This window comes from Geotrypetes seraphini, chromosome 19 (genome assembly GCF_902459505.1).
Source record: "Geotrypetes seraphini chromosome 19, aGeoSer1.1, whole genome shotgun sequence".
Lineage (NCBI taxonomy): Eukaryota > Metazoa > Chordata > Amphibia > Gymnophiona > Dermophiidae > Geotrypetes > Geotrypetes seraphini.
The window spans coordinates 26,424,240-26,443,279 of NC_047102.1; positions in this window are offsets into that span (position 1 = coordinate 26,424,240).

Here is a 19,040-nt window from a genome sequence, read left to right on the forward strand (position 1 = left end):
AATCTAGGAAATTTTATATTTGCAAGTACTGTGGGCGCACTTACTGTACTGCCTAAATCGGAGGCAGTAAGGCCTGGATTCTGTAAGCAGCATCTAAATCAGCCAGCGCCTAGAAAAACGACACTGGCCATGTGTGAAGATATGAAGACTGCCAATCAAGTAGAGAAAGCTTCATCCAAGGCTAGGCAAGTGCTGGGTTGCATCCAAAGATGTTTTGTTAGCCGGAAGCCCGAAGTTGTAATGCCGTTGTACAGGTCCATGGTGAGACCTCATCTGGAATATTGTGTTCAATTTTGGAGGCCACATTATCAAAAGGATGTGCTGAGAGTGGAGTCGGTTCAGCGAATGGCCACCAGGACTCAAGGATCTCCCATATGAGGAACGTCTAGGTAAGTTGCAGCTATATTCTCTCAAGGAACGCAGAGAGAAGGGAGATATGATAGAGACGTTCAAATATGTAACTGGCCGTATTGAGGTAGAAGATATCTTTTTCCTTACAGGACCTACGGCAACAAGAGGGCATCCGTTGAAACTCTTGGATGGGAGATTTCATAGTAACACTAGGAAGTATTTCTTCACTGAAAGGGTGGTTGATCGTTGGAATGATCTTCCACTTCAGGTAATTAAGGCAAGCAACGTGCCTTAATGGGATAAGCATGTGGGTTCACTTCGTGGAAGTGCTTAGGGGGGGAAAGTCCTTGGAGTGGCAAACTTGTTGGGCCAGTGGCCCTTTTCTGCCATCATATTCTATGTTTCTAGGCGCCATTAACAGAATCGCAGGTACTGGTGCCTAAGAAAAAAAACTTAGGTGCCAGTAACGTAGGCCAGGGTTTTAAAAGCCCACATTACCGGCGCCTAAATTTTTGGGAGAATTGTGCCTAGCGATGCCTAAGGACATCTCTACCCCTAACCATGTCTATGTGCCACTAACCATCTTGCTGAAGGCGTGATTCTGGTGCCGCTTTTTAAATGAGTTTTCAAAAAATTTGTTTTAAATGTCATGGTCCATTTACTGCACTGATTAAAGCAATTAAGTTAGGTACTGGTAGATGCGATCAAGGTGCATACCGATGCCTAACTTACGGCGCTGTTTACAGAACATGGCAAGTGCATCTACACTAACTGCACAAGGGACAGCACACCTTCCATAAGATCACGGAGAATACCATAAAGCTGAATGGCATTAAATACTCTATTGTGCTAGTTATAAAAATCTTAGGGGGTATACTTTAGATCGAAATTTATCATTCAATTCTCAAGTTAATGCATTAGTTAGGAAAACTTGCTTTATGCTATGGAAATTGTGATTGATCAGGGCATATTTTGATTTTTCCTCATTTAGATTACTGGTACAATCATTGATTTTGAGTACTCTGGATTACTGTAACATCGTTTATCTAGCCTCCAGTAAAAAGAGTATCAAAAGGTTGCAGATCATTCAGACCATGGCTGTTTGGTTGATTTTCAGTTTGAAAAAATATGATCATGTAATAAAAATATATCGGAAGCTACATTGGCTCCCAGTGGAGTCAAGAATATTATTCAAGTTAGGCTGCACCTACTACAAGATATTATTTGGTCTTATACCAAATATCATTGATCACTTCAAATTCACCGATACAAAAACATTTTTTTCTCTGCATTTAAGATTTATTTACATTTCCTACAGTAAAAGGTTGCTTGTATAAAAAGATACTTCAATAGAATTCTATCAGTTTCAAGCTGGATCATGGGACAAGTTCTTTTCTGTCTTGATAACAAACTCTGACTATTTTCTTTCCTTTAGAAAATTGTTAAAGACCTACTTATTTGACAAATTCTTCAGAATGGGATTATAATACACTGTGCTTGTATAGTCTCTTAATTGTTAACTGCGTTGCACTAAGAGGTTACAGCGGTATATAAGTGAACTTGTTATGTTAACTTGTCATGTGCAGCCAAACGTTTATCAAGCCCAGTATCCTGTTTCTAAAAGTAGCCAAAGCAGGTTACAAGTACCTGGCAAAATCCCCAAAAGTCTATCTTATTAATGGTTTATGGCTTTTTTTTTTTTTTTATGAACTTGTCCAAACCTTTTTATGTTTAAATGTGTTCATTCAGTTTCAAGAATACCCAGATAATCAACAAAAATACAACCTTAACCAATACACAGTGCTATAAATTTCCCCCACCCACCCCCAACTCAGAAAAGAAAGATATGTCTCGTGCTACCATCCAAAAACAAAATAGTTCTGCGGTTAACTATTCAACAGTCTGCTGCGAGCATGAGGAGTTAGGGTTTGCCAAAAAGGCTCCCACACAACCTGATAATGTCGTCCCTGAGGCGAGTCTATGTCTGTAAAATCACGGCGCTCCAAAGCAGCTTGTCCAATCTTGAGGGATCGCCAAAGAGAATAAGAAGGTGTGTCCACTGTTAGCCATGCAGTCAATCGTTTTCAGTCCCAAAAGGACAGCACGTGACAAAAAAGCTGTCATCCCCCCCCCCCCCCCATATTTGGGAAGAGAAAGTATAAATTCCAAAAAGAGCTTGTGGAGTAGGCGTCCCAACGCAGTCACCAAAAAGTCAAAATACAATGTCCCAGAAGCTGCCAAAATGTGGAAACTTTGGGGCAAGTCCAAAACTGATGGCCTAATGAAGCATAAGATGGCCACATTTCAAACAAGAAGAAGAACCCGTAATGGACATACGATAGGCTCTAGTAGGGGATATATATATATATATATATATATATATATATAAGCGAAACAAAAATTTGTGTTGGAGTTCCCACAGTAATACTAGGGGTCAATCGTAAAGCTCTCTTCAAAAAGCGTTGTAAGTGGAGAGCAGAAATTGGACTCTGTAAATCATCTGTCCAAGTTCTGGCTAGAATGTCCAGGTTAATGCCTGGTTGACAGTCCAAAATGCCCATCACATGAAAACGAAGTGGTATATAGGTCTACGCCGATAAGCTAAACACTTCTGATATTTGCTCTCTACAGGACTCCAACACATTACAGATAGACAAAGATTGTACATAATGCTTCAGTTGAAGATAGTAAAAAACATCAGTATGCATGAATATATAGTACCCTCCTCATTGACCACCTGAAAAAGTATTGCCATCCCTCTCCTTCCAGAGTTGAAAGGAGTGACAGTGAATCCCTGGTAAAAAAAATAACCATTACCCTGTATACATAAATACGGTGTTACCCCTGAGGACAATTTAAGACTTTTGCAGAGCATGCTGGTGAAAAAACCAAATATGCAGAAACCTGCAGTGTTAAGGATGGAGAAGGGACGTGGAGCATATAATTAAAATGAAAAGGGTGTAGGAGAGAAAGTTCAATAGACGTGGCACAAAAGGTGGATGTCCCTTGAAACCAGTCGTTGATGTCTCATTTGACATGCTACACCATACCATCTAATATTTAACAACCCATAGCCCCCTCGTGCCCTTGGTAAACAGGCCCTTGGATATGCAAGTCTCGCTCTCTTCCCACGCCACAGGTAAATTTGTAAAGCTTTAATAAGGAGTCGTTCCTGGGAGCGGGAAATCAACAAAGGCAGCATTTGCAAGCGATAGAGCCATTTGGGGAATATTACCATGTTATATAAAGCCACTCTCCCAACTACCTATAAGGGAAAATCAGCCCAAAGTTTCAGGAGCCGCAACGTATCGGTAAGTAAGGTAGTAAAATTCTGTGCATATAACTGGGACAAGTCCCGGGGTAGCAGGACTCCCAAGTACTTCAAGGAGTTGCGGGCCCAAGAAAAAGGAAAGTCCCCCTCCCAGGAGTCTTGTAAGAGCTACTGGTAAAGCCAGCACTAAAGACTTCTGATAATTTAGAGTAAAGCCAGAGTAGAATTTAAATTCATCCAAGGCCTGCAAGAGACATCCTATGGAAGCCTTCATCCAAACCTTTTTAAAACCCCTGCTAAACTAACTGCCTTTACCACATTTCCTGGCAACAAATTCCAGAGCTTAATAATATTTGAGTAATGAAAAATGACTTAGAGGTTAGATAGTATGATAGACAAACTGATTCTGGTTTGGCTGTAAAAGCTTCACATGATTAGAAATGTATTGTTCACACTATCACACCTAAGGGCAATGTGCATCTCTTATTTTTAAAGTAGTCCAAGAGACATTTATTTTTCAAAGCCATCTCTTAGAACAGAACTCTGGCTTATTTAATTTATTGTCTTTTACTTATCTGGCACAAATTCAAAAAAGGAAAGATCTTGAAATGAACTGTAAAGAGAGACAGGATCAGAAAACCTTAACACAGACAGAATGTGATTAAATGGATTATTTACAGCAACTGTTCTCTGATTTTTTTTTTTTTTTTCCAAAAACTAAGCCACAGTACATTGAAATGACCTTGAAAATGAAAAACATAGATATATGATGCTTTCTACTGCTGATAACAGAGTGAAGAGGAGGGAGGCAGGGACATAAAACATTTCCTTCTGCTATCCTTTCCACTACTATGAAAGCAAATGATTTTGGTCAGTCTTGGCAGTGGAAGCAAAAATCAGAATTTAAGAAGAACTGGTGGCCAACCACCACAACTGGGAGTCACAAAAAGGGTTGTTACCACTGGTGTAGTATGAGGTGGTCCGCTGGCACCCCTTCTCCTCTCTGGCCACCCTTCCCACTCCTTCCCCTGCCGCTTGCCCCTTCCGTCTCCTGTCCCTTTTTAACTTCGGCACAAGCAGCCCGACGTGCTGCCTGCGTCTGCTTCGGTGCTCTCTCCGACATCACTTTCGGAGACCCACGTCTAGGAAGTGATGTCGGAGAGAGCGCCGAAGCTGATGCAGGCAGTAAGTTGGTGGTTGCTCGCACCAAAGTTAAAAAGGTATGGGGGAAGGGGCACACGCACAGCAAGGGGGGGGCGTGGAGAAGAGGAGGGGCACCAGCGCCCTGAGCCTGCCATAACACGATTTGGTAGCTCGCAGTGTTTTTTGGACCCGGGCCAACATGCAAGCTTTTGATATTGGATTGAGATCATTCCTTTTTGGGTTTTTACAAGCACACCGGTGCCGTCTACTGGATTTTATGTACATATCCCAGAGGAAGGCTTTTTAAGAACAGAAGAAATTCGCTGCTGGGTTAGACCAGTGGTCCATTGTGCCCAGCAGTCTGCTCCCACGGCGGCCCTTAGGTCAAAGACCAGTGCCCTAACTGAGACCATCCCTACCTGTGTACGTTCCGGTTCAGCAGGAACTTGTCTAACTTTGTCTTGAATCCCTGGAGGGTGTTTTCTCCTATGACAGCCTCCAGGAGAGCGTTCCAGTTTTCCACCACTCTCTGCGTGAAGAAGAACTTTCTTATGTTTGTACAGAATCAATCCCCTTTTAACTTTAGAGAGTGCCCTCTCGTTCTCTCTACCTTGGAGAGGGTGAACAACCTGTCTTTATCTACTGTCTATTCCCTTCAGTATCTTGAATGTTTCTATCATGTCCCCTCTGTCTCCTCTTTTCAAGGGAGAAGAGGCCCAGTTTCTCTAACCTCTCACTGTACGGCAACTCCTCCAGCCCCTTAACCATTTTAGTCGCACTTCTCTGGACCCTTTTGAGTAGTACTGTGTCCTTCTTCATGTGCAGTGACTGTGTTGGGGTCCTGTAAAGAAAGGAAGTTCTTTACCCAGAGAATGGTAGAAAATTGGAATGCTCTTCCAGAGGCTGTTATAAACACCCTCCAAGGATTCAAGGCAGTTAGACAAGTTTCTGGTGAACAAGAGCGTACGATGGTAGGGCTAGTCTTAGTTAGGGTACTGGTATTTGACCAGAGGGCCGCTGCGTGAGCGGACTGCTGGGCATGATGTACCACTGGTCTGACCCAGCAGCGGCAATTTGTATGTTCTTATGACTCTGTGAAGCTTGCCTTATGTTTTAATTATATGTATATGCTTTTATTATTTGTTTGCTATAAATTGATTGTTTTTGCGGCTGATGTGTGGTGTCTTTTCCCCACTTTTTTTTCAGTGTGGTCTCTCCCATGGGTTTGTTGCCTCTGACTCTGCTATGCAAATTTAGTATATCAAGGTCATTAGTATTGAAATGAGCACTGACCAAGTCCCTAACTTGCTTTCCAGTACAATACGTGAGACATTCTAGATAAGTGGGTAGTGTCCCAGTGGCCACGTGCCATCTGCAGAAGGAATCCAGTTCAGATTTTTCTCTGTGCCTCCTCTGTACTTCACTGAGCTCCTTAGTTCCACCTACAGTTTTTCCCTTATGCAGGGAGTATGTTCATTCTGCTTTCCACATTTTTATTATTTTATTCAGTGTTTTTAGTCCTCTTTTCTTTGGTATTCTTGTGCTCAGAGCATTTCTTTTGCTTTGCCTGCATTTAGAACACAGACTTATTTATGTTGCTTAAAGGCCATTCCAGTGGGTACCTGTTAGCCAGCCTGCTTAGTTTTCTTTGGAACTCAGGGCCATCCCTGAAGTTGTCTCGCCTACTGTTAAGCATGGGTTGAGCGCAGACCTTTAGGCGCCCTTAGGAGGTTCGGAAGTGTCTTGCTGGCTTTGTCCTCTGCCTGTCCCAGTCCGTGTCAGTCGGTCTACAGGGGTGGAGGTGCAGTCAGGCATGGGGTCTGACTGGCAGCTCAAAGATTAGCTTTGCAGAGTCATTCCCAGCATGAGGCAGTGATTCTTTAATCCAGCTACTGTAAGAGCTGAGGCAGGCTGCAGCACAGATATACAAACAGGTCACAGTGAGTAAAGGCCTACGAGATGGATCGGGGAAGGTCTGAAAAGGGTATTTTTTTTTTTTTTCAAGGGGTCTGCTTGTCCCCCTATGTTCCCCCACCTGAAAAATCTTGATCACAGGGTTGGGTTTTTTTTTTTTTTTCAGTGTTAAGTGTGGAAACTATTGTGATTTTGGCATGAATTTCACAATGCTGGCCACCTTGGATTTTTAGCAATCTTTTTTTTTTCAAAAACTTCCTGCTTCTCTGAAACTGCCATTTTTGCCTCAAATCTTGTTGGGATGGAGTCCTTAGGCTCTCTTAATGTGAATTTTTACCAGGATTGTGCAAATTAGGCACTTCAGGAACGTTCTTGTGCTGCATGGTGCAGCCAGGAAGAGGCAGCAGTGCTTAGCTTAGCCTCTCCCCTGGTCAAGCAGGTGACAAAATGCTCAGCTAGCCTGGTGGGGCAGCCTTCTTTATTTTTGGGGTTCAGCACGGCTGATAGTCATCAGAGGGTGACTGTGCTCCTGGAGCCAGAGACTTTCTCAGCATTTCTTAACCAGTTGTAGAAAAAAAAATTCAAAGCAGACATTCTTCCCTTGCAGTTCCGCTTCACACCTGCTGCGTCTCCCAGTGGAGTTACTTCTCTGGGCACATCCTTGTCTCAGTCAGCCACTATTCCTGATTTTTCTGATCCTGATCTTTATGCTGATGACTGGCTTGCTGACGCCTTATTTCAACGTGCATTACTTCCAAGGACAGGGGACCAGGGACTGTATACTGGATCTTTGGATCCTATAGGGACTCACGGATCTGGGGACAATCCCACAGTTCTGTGCTTTGCCGGATCTTATTTCTGAGTCTTTACAGGAATTGCATTTGGTCCCTCAACTGACTCCATCCTCTCTTCCTTCTGGCTTTGTGGTATGCATTGTCCACCTTTCCCTTGCACCCTGATATGAACATTTTATTATCAGAGCAAGGTGACTATCTGGACTGTGCTCTTATGTTAGTGAGGGCCCTGTCTCACTTGTACCCTGTGGCACTGGAATATCCACAGGTTCTGGATCAGCCTAGAGTGGATTATTTTGGTTATGCAGGTGCCTAACTGCGCCTCTCTTCCCAGAGAAAGTGATGCGGTGCTTACAGATAAGCAGGACTGCTGTGTGGACCTAGTCCTCCAGAGGCTTTTTAATACAACTGCTTTGGGCTTTCAGGCTACGTTGGCAGCATCTGTCACACGTGCCTGTTGTCTCACCTGCACACCCTGGAGAGTGAGGCTGTAGATTTTCCTCCTCAACTTCTTTTGGCTGGGTCGGCTTATGTGCCTGACGCTTTATATGCCTTATATGGGTTTTGGTGTTCTCCATTTCTGCCCACAGAATGCTCTGGATTAGACAATGGGCTGGTGATTCCACTTCCCAGGCTACTTTGGCGAGACTTCACTTTCAGGGCAGTTGTTTTATGGCAAGGGCCTGGTCGACCTTATGGATTCTGTGGTGGTTAGTCGCCCTGTGACCCTGCCTGACAGGAGACCCAGACTCTCTAGGGGTTGTGGTTGCTCTATTTTTGTGGCCCCCAGGCTTTACCAGTCCTGTGCCTCCTATCAAGAAGGCACAAGGATGCCAAGCTGGGGGACCCCCCCCCTCTACAGATAGGGAGGCAGGCTGTTTGCGTTTCTGCCAGAATGAGTTTGCATTTTGTCCGACCAGTGTCTGGCTTTGGACGGAGCTTGTGCTAGGCTTCCAACATTGCTCCCTGCAGTAGCTTAGTGAGGGTGAGAAGCGCCCAGGGTGGTGGTTGTGCCCCTCCCCCACTGCCGCATGCACCGCTTCTCTTCCTCCCCCCCCTCATACCTCTGTAACATTCCTGGCGTGAGTAGCAACTCCCAACCTGCTGTCACGCCTACGTGGGCTCTCCCTTTGACGTCACTTCCTAGGTATGGGTCCAGGGAGTGATGTCAGAAGAAGGGCCAATGTAGGCGTGACAGCAGGTTCGGGGTTGCTGCTCGCACCACGAACAATACAGATGTATGGGGGAAGGGAAATGGCATGTGTACACAGCAGCAGGGGGCGGAGAGGAGGATGAGGGTGCTATGCCCCTCATCCCCCCTTAGTATGCCGCTGGTTCCCCGGACAAAAGTCTGCAACACTGATGTAATTAACAGCAGGCTGGTATCCTGGTTTTGTTTTATTTTTTCCCCAACCAATGGACCTTTTACAGTGCCAACAGTTTTTGATTGATTGTGTGAAAGCGGGAAGGTTTTTTTTTTTTTTTTTAATTTGATATATTGCTTGTTGAACACGCTTTCAGGATGGTTAGCAATATACAAATACAGTGTTTCCCCCGTGAAATCGTAGTTCGCAAATTGCGGACTCGCTCATTCGCGGTCTGCTCCGACCGCCTCGTCCTGCAGTGAAGTCGGGCTACACCAATCGGGAGCTGCATGTCGAAGCAGCTCCTGATCGGTGTAGCCCAACTTTACTGCAGGAAGAAGCGGTCGGAGCTTTCATCACCTGTCGGCGCTCCAGCTGCCCTCTCCTGCCTTTTGACGGGCAAAAAAACCGCATTTGCGGGGTTTTTTTGAAATTCGCAGGGAGTCCTGGAACGGAACCCCTGCGAATTTCAGGGAGTACTGTACAATAACGTAGAAAGGAACTGTAGTGGTCGATAGGATAGAGGCAAAAAAGGCAAGCGCTATGAGCAGGCTCGGAGAATAGATAGGCAAGAGAAAGCAGCAGTTACATGACAGATAAGATAGCAAACCCACAACTGCAGAGCTGAGCAGCATCTTGAAACACTATGCAGAATTACATAAAAAGGTGGCAATATAATAACCCTTTAACTCCCCCTTTTTTTTTTTTTTTTCCATTCAGTATATTTAGAGGTCCACTTGGCACATAATTTTCACATTGAAATTACAAACAGCAAAAGACTCTAGTCTAGGGGGTTACTGTTGGGGTTTGTTGTTTTGTTTTTTTTTTGGGGGGGGGGGGTTTGCCTCGCCCTGTATATATGATCAGTATTTTGCAGATCATTTGGGCTTTTCTTTTATCATTATTACTGCTTCACAAGTTGCCAGCTGCATTAAACTGCTACATTCAGAAATGGCCTTTTTTTTTTTTTTAACCGACTGTTCTAGACGTGGTGCTCATTTCCCAAAGCACTAGTTCCTTTCAAGACAGTTTGTATCCAGCAGTTAACAGCATGCTAGGAATAAGGACAATGAGCTCAGGGAATGGCCTTGCAAACAGGATACAAAACACAAAAGGGGATTTCAAAAGCAGTCTCTGCATGAAACTTTCTAGCAGTAGCTTTGGAAACACAGTAACTTTCTGTCTGTACAGCTTCAGGCAGAAACTTTTTTTCCTGCTAACAATTTTACTCGCCTCATGCAAATTAAATGTTCCTTGGCACACTGATTTCTAACAGAGAGACTGGAGACTTTAATACAACCCCAGCACTAACACACAAACCTGGAAAGAGGACACGTTACAGCTTCCTCATAGAAGCTGTGAATATATGAAAGGGATCTGTAGTGTGTTTGTTTGATTTTTTTTGAGGGGGTGGAGGGGGAGACTAGGACAAGTGCAGAGGATGGGGGAAGTGAGGGTAAAGCCCAGAATTCTATCAGATCTGCAATAGAGAAGATATGACTGCTACATGATATCTAGCATAACAATAGCCTTACTGGGCCAATGGTCTATCAAGCCCAGTAGCCTGTTCTCACCGTGGTCAATCAAGGACACTAGTACCTGGCCAAAACCCAAGGTGTAGTAATATTCTATGCTACCGATCCAGGGCAAGCAGTGGCTTACCCCGTGTCTTTCTCAATAACAAGACTATGGACTTTTCCTCCAGGAACTTGTCCAAACCGTTCTTAAAACCAGCTAAGATATCCGCTCTTACCACATCCTCTAGCAACGCGTTCCAGAGCTTAACTATTCTCTGAGTGAAAAAAAAAAATTTTCTCCAATTGGTTTTAAAAGTATTTCCCTGTAATTTCAAGTGTCCCCTAGTTTTTGTTATTTTTGATGGAGTGAAAAATCGATCCTCTTGTACCCGTTCTACTCCACTCAGGATTTTGTAGACTTCAATCATATCTCCTCTCAGTTGTCCCTTTTTTTTTTTTTTTCTAAGCTGAAGAACCCTACCCGTTTTAGTCTTTCCTCGTACGAGAGGAATTCCATCCCCTTTACCATCTTAGTTGCTCTTCTTTGAGCAGAAAATTAGATACTGTTTGATATGAGGGGTTTGAATTTCAGTGTCCCCTTAGTATACAAATCTATCTCATTCATATTCATTGTGGATATCCTGAAAATACAACTGGCTGGGTGTGCCCTGAGGACCAGGTTGAGAAGCATTTCATTAGGCCACCATGTGTCGAGAGATAGGGAACATTTCTGGGGCCAGCAGGGGGGGATCTGGGGGGGGGGGGCTTCAAAGCAACTGGAAGTTGCATCAGAGATGACCTTTATGGTAGCCATACAGCAGCCGGATGCTGTACGAAAGCAGTTTAGACGTCGCCAGCCACAGGGCAGGGACGTTTGTCGGACTGGGCCTGATGTCCGGGGGGGGGGAAGAAAGCACCATGAAAGTAAGGGGAAGGGAGGAAAGGTGGGGTGGAGAGGAAAAGACGCTGAAGGGAAATGGGTAAGTTGGGAGGGGAGAAGGACGCTGAAAGCATATGGGGAAGACAGGGGGTGGGGGAGAAGGACACTGAAAGGACATGGGGAAGAGAGAGTGGGGAGATGACGCTGGCAGGGAAGAAGATAGATGCCAGACTATAGGGGGAGCAGAGGGAAGAAGATGGGTGCCAAACCAATTTGGAAGGGGGAAGAAAGGGAGAGGCACAGTAACGGAGCAAATGGAAGATGCAGAGAGAAGAGATACAGTGGATGGAAGGAATTGAATGAGAAGATGAGGAAAGCAGAAACCAGAAAAGACAAAGGTAGAACAAAAATTTTCTATTTATTTATTGCTTTAGGAGACATGTGTCACTGTTTCTGTGGTGGTGCATTGTATGCAGAGTCCAGCTTCTTGCTGGTTCAATTTAACCTTTGTCTATGTATTTCTATTTTATCCTCCCTTTTAAAAAACTGTGGAGTGTTTTTTAGTACCAGACGTGGTGGTAGCAGCTCTGATACACTACAGTTTTGTAAAAGGGGGAGGGGTTAGTTTATGATGACACATTTCATATTAGGCAAAGGTGTTTTCTGTGTTCTGTGTGTTCAAAAGACATGGTTTTCTGTTAGGATTGACAGTGTAGGATTGATCTATACTAGTCTGGCTTGTTTTGTTTTACAATGGGTGTACTGATGTACAGCTCACTGCAGTATGTAAGATGCTGCCTTTTCTTAGGTACTCATGTGACGTGTGGCTTGTTACTAAAAATCATGTTTTTCATACAGATGCGGGGGGGGGGGGGGCAAAAAATGATGGGCCACGGGTGTCGCATATGCTGTGCTAATGCAGTCTAACCCTATGAAAAGCTTGAGCATATTTTATTGTATCGCAGTGATCTCAGTCTGTTTGATTGACTGATCTTTTTATCTGGTGCTTAGGGTGTTTCGCTGCAATAAGCATAATACAGTAATCGGGGCTGCATTTTAACCAAAAATGTAATTGCATAATTAAAATTATGATGATTTTTTTCTCCCACTGCAGCTTCTTGTGATTCTGGTTAAGTCACTTATAGCAGGATGCACAAACCTCCATCAACCTGGTAAAAAAAAAAAACAAAACGCTGGGTAGGGAGTGATTAGATCGAGCAGGGATTCTCTCTTACATGTTTAAGTTTCAAGTTTATTAAAATTTTTGATTAATCGCTTAATCTTGCTTCAAAGCAATGTACATACATAAAAGAAAATATTTAAATTACAACTTTAAGATAAAATTGCATTTTTTTAAAATTAACAATAAAACATTAATTAATATATAACCATTAAATAAAAGGAACTGTATACAAATTAACAAACATGAATGAAGGGGAAATGAAATACAATTTATAATAGAAAAGAAGGTAGGGAAAAACATAAGGATGGGAGTTCAAAGAAATGTCGAAAGCAGCATTATTGAATTCAATGGAAGAACTTGTTAATCAAATGCATCTTTAAAAAGGAATGTTTTTAAGTTAATCTTAAATTTCTCAATATCATGTTCTTTCCTTAAATATATTGGCAGAGAATTCCAAATTTGTGGAGCAGTAACAGAGAAGATAAATTGTCTTCTAGTATTAATGATTTTGAGAGATGGAATTGTTAATAAATGCTGTTCGTTGGATCGTAATGTTCTATTTGTAGAGTAAGGAATTAGTGTTTTAAAAATAAATGCAGGTGTTTTAAAAAACATCGCTTTAAAAATGAGTAAACTTATTTTATATGTTATTCTATGGGATACTGGAAGCCAATGAGCTTTCTTGAGAAGTGGTGTTACATGATCAAATTTTTTTGTCCTTGTTAGTAATTTAATTGAAGTATTTTGTATTATTTGAAGCCGTCTTATTTCATTCTGTGCAATTCCTTTATAAAGGGCATTGCCGTAATCGATTTTAGAGATTACTAAAGAGTGGATCAGGATATTTAAAGATTTAGAACAAAGATATTGTGAAAGAGAGCGAATTTGCCGGAGTCTATAGAATGATGATTTTACGATACTACCTATATGTTCATGAAAAGTTTAATGTACAACGATGCATATGTGTTGCAGCGCTATAGAAATTTATTAGGAGTAGTAATTAAGAGATCCTTTTACTAAGCTGTAGTTGAGCAGGAGTGGCAGTGTCGGCAGCTGAAAGCTTGCTGCCCATTTCTGTCCTACTTGGGCAGTTGACCTTCAGCCAAGATAGAACAACACTGCCAAGGGGCACAGCAGAGAGGAAATAAATGCCCCTCTCCAAAAATAGACTTTTTTTCCTATGCCCCTGATTAGTAGTAGAAGCTTATAAGAGAGTAGACAAGCTAAGAGGATGGCAGTACAATGAATGCTTTCTTGCCATATTTGTTTCCACAAACAGGATTTTACAGAAATTAGAATGTGAGAAATGTTGCTTTTCCCCATCCTGCTACTGTTCCAACAATAGGAGTGCCTGTGACTCACTGTCCCTGTTGACTTACAATTTGGTACCTACTTATGTTCAGTGACTCCTATTCCTGTATAGACTGTATTTACTGTTTTATTAAGGCTTTTCCAGGAGTCTTATCCAACATATCATTTCTGTCTTTCCAGTTCAGCCTGTGCATTCCTGAGATTTTTTATTTTTCAGATTCTCTTCTTTAACCCTTTCATGACCAAGGGACATATTTGTCCCATAACTTTAAAATCCTATAAATTTTGATTGGGATAGTCTACAGTTCTAAATTTGATATGTACGGATTCCATAGGATACTGCCTTTATGTAAACAAACTGGTTCCGACATTCATTCATTAGCGTCGTTGCCAGATTGACGAGAAGATTCACTTGCCACACTGTCCATAAGCCAGAAGTGTGATTTTTTTTTTAAAAAAATAATATTTCACAAAAAAAATCAATTTTTTTGGCATCTGCAAGCCCTTTTTACCATAAAAATGTCGTCAAAACCACAAAAATTGGCCTACGATCCTTATGGTCCTGAAAGGGTTAAGAAAGCCTGATATTCTGGGCTGAGAAACCTACCGCTCTAGGTTCCTACACAGCCCTTAAATGAACAGGTAAGATATGAACAATTTAGCCCTTCCAAAGTTAAAGTTCCAGCTGCAATATGCAGACCCTCACAGATTTCTCTTCCTTTTAAAATCATATGGGAGAAAGCAACATTTTCATCATAGCCACTGTCTGCAACATGGGAGACCACTTTCTTTCTCACCTCGAGCCTGAGGTTTTGCTACAGCTCCAGGGCAGTAGTATTGCAAACGGTTTGCTTCTTTTTGAAAGCGTAGTTATTCGAGAAGCTCTCTTCGTGACTTGTTCATATACCATAAATACCAGCATTTACATGTGCAAAACTATGATTTTAGAAAGCTGGGATTTACACATCCAAAGGGGGTGTGACTTGGACACGGTTAGGACAAGGCCAGAATCTACACCTGTATTTTCGGTGATGGGTCAAAAGCGCGCGAGGACAGAGGCGCACAGACAACTGAGCGCAGGGCTTAATCGTGCCGAAGAAAAACCATATTTTAAAGGGCTCTGATGGGGGATGGGGGGAGCCCCCCCCCCCACTCTACTTAATAGGGATTGCGCTGCCTCACGCTGCCATGGTGTGGGGGGGTGTAACCCCCCACATTATACTGGAAACTTAACTTTTTCCCTAAAACACAGGGAAAAAGTTAAGTTTCCAGTATAATGAGGGGGGTTACAACCCCCCAAACTCCCCCAAAACGCCAGCGCAATCTCTAAAGTGTGGGGGGGAGGTTCCCCACCAACACCCTCCGTCGGAGCCCTTTAAAATATGTTTTTTCTTCGGCGCGATTAAGTCCTGCACTCAGTTGTCCGCGCTCGATTGTCGGCGCGCCTTTGTCCTTGCGCGTTTTAGACTATGAACTGTATTTTCAATTTCAGAAGGGGAATGCACTTCTATGATCATGGTTCTGAACCTTGGGAGTTACAGCTGCTCTCAGGGATGTCTTAGGTTTTTTAAAGCCATTCTCCTTCCTTTTGATCAGCTAACGCCCATCATGACAGGCACACTACACAGAACTGTAGAAACAGTGGCAACATGGATGAAAGACCACAAACTAAAACTGAAACTGAACCCAGACAAAACAAAATTCATACTTTTTGAAAAAAATAAAACCCCAATCATAATAAACCTAGTAATAAACTCAATCACATACCCCATTCAACCCACTCTAAAACTTCTGGGAATGACGATAGACAGATGCTGCACCTTGCAACCACAAATCAACAAAATAATAGAGAAATCATTCGCAGTCATGAGAAACCTAAGGCAAGTTCGAAAATTCTTCGACAGAAAACAATTCCAGCTCATGGTCCAGTCCCTAGTCCTAGGTCTCCTTGACTACTACAACATCCTTTTATCTCCCCTGCCCTGCAACAATGATAAAACTACAAACAGTACAAAACACAGCCCTGAGACTAATCTATTCACTAAGAAAACACAACCACATCACCGAGGCATACCTTGACTCACATTGGCTCCAAATTCAAGCAAGAATACTATTTAAATTTTACTGTCTACTGTTTAAATCCATAAATGGTGACAGCTCAGCTTACTTGAACAACCACCTAATCCAAACTGCCACAACCAGACACAGGAGAACCCAGACATCATTCACATACCCTCCAATCAGAGACATCAGTCAGAAAAAACTGTACGATGGCCTTTAGCCACACAGGCAGCAAAACTAGTCCACCAACTCTCCAATCTACTAATCACGACCCCAGACTAAAAAACTTTCTGAAAAGAAATAAAAACCCTGCTATTAAAGAAATCTATGAAACATTTCAATCCTCTGACGCAACCCGCTCTACTCTGTAACACCTCTGGACATGTCTAGAAATCCTCTTCTGTAATCCGCCTTGAACCGCAAGATAATGGCAGAATAAAAATCACTAATGTAATGTAGGTTTTTAAAAATGCCCCATTTCATTGTTTGGTTTTTTTTTAAGCAAAATCAGTTAGGCAATAGTGTAGCCTTTAGAGTGTCTTAGGATTTCAAACAAAAAAGAGTTTTAGTCTAGATCAGTATTTTAGGTTGCATAAAATCAGATTAGGGCTCAAATAGCTGTTGAGGAAAGTCTCTGGTGTTAATTCCGTCCTACACATCCCAAAGCAGAGCTTTTTGATTTATAGGCTCTTCAGCCAACCTGGAACAAGGCATTGCTTTGGTAGGATTTTTCTGCTCTTTCTTTTTTCTTCCAGGTTTAAGTACTTCTGCAACCACAGTATGGCTGGGAAACATCTTGTCACCAAAGCTGCTGCTCAGGTTACAGCGTCTGTCTCTGTGTAGACAGAAAATGCTACCCAGGCAGAGGGAGTGGTTCCATGTGCAAGCAGTCTTCAGCTTGAATCCCTCATGAAGGAAGTAAAGGAAATGAGAGAGGAGATAGCAAGACTGAGAAGCATCTGTGAGAATGAGAGGTACATCGATTTTAAATGGTTCATGAGGTATCAAAGATTTCCAGCAGTGGGGAAGACAGCTGGATTCAGATTACAGAACCCTGCAAGATTGGTACTGTGACTCCACCTGCCCTTGAACTGAAGAACACATATGCTGCCCTGGAAGTGGAGGAGATGAGTATCCCAGGGAAAAGAAGGACCAAAGCTTGAAATCCCCAAAATTGCCGGATCCACGACCACTAGGAGGCATAAGGTGGTTGGCAAGTCCCTTCTGAGGGGTACAGAAGTGTCCATCTGCAGACCAGACATGATGTCCTGGGAGGTATGCTGTCTGCCTGGTGCCAAAATCCAAGATGTTACAGAGAGATTGCCAAGATTCATCTAGCCTGATGACTATTATCCGATGCTGCTCATGCATGTTGGCACTAATGATACGCTCTGTGTTTGAGGAGCCGCCATGTTGTAACGTGGAATTCTAGTAGAAGTATGTCTGAGTTTTTTCCAGAAAAGAAAAAAAGGGAAACGTTTTAATATAGCATAAATATAGATATCTTTGCACCATGTTTTTTAGGATTTATGTGAAAGATTCATCATTTCTACATCCTGAGGCAGCTATTGATTAGCGAAACGCTGGCCACCGTCAATGTGTGATGTGCTTTCAACCTTGGTCTCCAGATGAGTATCTCTTTATTTAGTTAATAATACTATAAACCAGTACTCTTATGTTTGGTGGTTTCCTCCAGATACCTTTTAAGGTTTGCATTGCACAAGGCTTTTTTTCCCTAATGAAATATTAAACGAGGAGGTTTTTTAATGCCAATGATTTAACTTTACCCCGTGATAGCCTCCACTTTTTCATGACTTTTGTTGTTTGGTTGGTGGAGGAGGAGCTCTGAGGCTTTTTCCTACCTCAAGGTGATTTTCTTAGGTAAAACGATTAACGTGCTGCACCTGGGCTGTTTAAAGGAAACCTCTTTAACACATAATTGTGCTTCCGAGGGGCATGGTTTATATCGTGCTTCCGAGGGGCATGGTTTATATGTTTGCTGTGCTGAAATAATTTTGAGAGTGTAGTTTGGTACTAATGATACTGCCAGGTATCCTATGAGCGTTGGAGCTGTTACCACTGCGGCCGGCACTAAAAATCATGCTAGTTTTGTAAAAAAAAAAAAAAAAGTGGGGGAGGAAGGTTTAAATTATAGTAATATAGTAATAGGAAAAAAATCTTAAAAGCAAACGTCTCAAGCGTGTGTATTAAAGGCATGTCTTATACATGCTTGTTGAAAGCTAATTGCACCTCTCCTCCATCCAATAGCGCTGGAACGCCTATGATTGACACAATGACATAGTATTTGCTGGTAGTTCTCTGCTCCTCCTATCTACCTATGCCTTTCTGTGGACTATTCTGCACATGTGCCAATCGCTATCACAAGCGGCTGATCTCATGTACATCTGGCGACCCTCCATGAACCTCATTTGCATGCACAGTTCTTTGAGAATGGCTCATCTTTTTTGAATCAATAGATTTAAGTCCGCTATAGCAATCCGTCGGATTTTACTGGCAATATTAGAGAATATGGCCCTAAAGCTGCTATTCCTTTCCTATAAGCATAAAGAAACTAGAACTGGCCTTTCTTCCTTTTTAAATAGAACTTATGCTTGACCCTTAACTATTCAGATTATTTGCATGAGATGGTGTTTTTAGAGGCAGGGCTCAAATGTCACCTTCTTCCACAGGAAAGTCAGTTTTGCTACAGAGTTTTGAACACAAACATAATTCTGCTTACAGATCCTGGGTTAACAATAAAACAGTTCAGGCTGAATTTTTCTTTGTGTGCAAGGCCTTTGAATCAATAGCCCAGGGTGTAAGTTCCTCACACAGAGCCTAGTAGTGTATTGTTGGTGCTGTGTAAATAGTAAATATTATTATTATGAGCCTCATACATAAAAGTGTGCTGTTAATTTAAATATTACAAAATATAGGAGGGGCTGTTTTTTTTTTGGTTAAGATTCTGGTAAAAAGCAGGCTTTTCTTTGGATAAAAAAACTACATAACATACCCCCCCTCTTTTCCGCACACAGAGTGCGGGTTTTAGCCCGATGCTCATAGGAATTCTATGAGTGTCAGAGCAGTTACCGCTGCTGCCGGCGCTAAAACCCACGCTATGCCTTCGTAATAGAAGGGGATAGTGAATAATAGTGAATGCCCCTGTTTACTTTTAGATTTTCTTTATATGTGAATGACTTTAATTGTACAGTCACTGGCATTATTTTCACAGTTTCACGATTGTAAATTTC